This window comes from Bison bison, unplaced genomic scaffold (genome assembly GCF_000754665.1).
Source record: "Bison bison bison isolate TAMUID 2011002044 unplaced genomic scaffold, Bison_UMD1.0 scf7180017864524, whole genome shotgun sequence".
Classification (NCBI taxonomy): Eukaryota; Metazoa; Chordata; class Mammalia; order Artiodactyla; family Bovidae; genus Bison; species Bison bison.
Window position 1 is genome coordinate 149,041 of NW_011495075.1, and position 468 is coordinate 149,508.

General features: G+C 62.4%; 1 protein-coding gene across 1 annotated transcript in view; it reads right to left on the reverse strand.

The window, feature by feature from the left end:
• The window catches only part of LAD1 (ladinin 1), a 21,562-nt gene that overhangs the window by 14,038 nt on the left and 7,056 nt on the right, over positions 1–468 (reverse strand). The window lies entirely within an intron of this gene.

The window sequence follows — 468 nt, forward strand, 5'->3', positions numbered from 1 at the left end:
GCGAGACAAAATAGGTGAGGTCCTACTGTGCCTGCCCCTGTGTCCCACCTCACTCTGGCAAAGAGAATGTGGCCTCTGTATACAGACGGTGGGGGCTCCCTGTCCTCCTGAGACACGGTCCATTTGGCAGAACCCCCAAGGCCAGGATCAGCTGCTGTCCCTGCCCTGTGGAGTCAGTCCCGCCCAGACACTGCTCCCCTCCCTCCACCTTCCACCCCCGGCCCCCAGGCTCCCTATTCCAGATCAACCCCATCCTGACCTCAGGCACAGGCGGCATAAAAGGCTCATGACCTGGGTCTGATGCCCTCCTGAACCTGGCGACCCCACCCTGGTCCCCATGCTGCTGCGCTTGCTGGTTGGCCTCCATGTGGACTCCGCTCCAAGTCCCTCCATTAACCGACCCTCTGTCCAGAGCTGCCTGCAGAACTCTCCCCACCTCATGTCCCCTGATGCCCTCTGCCCCCTGCC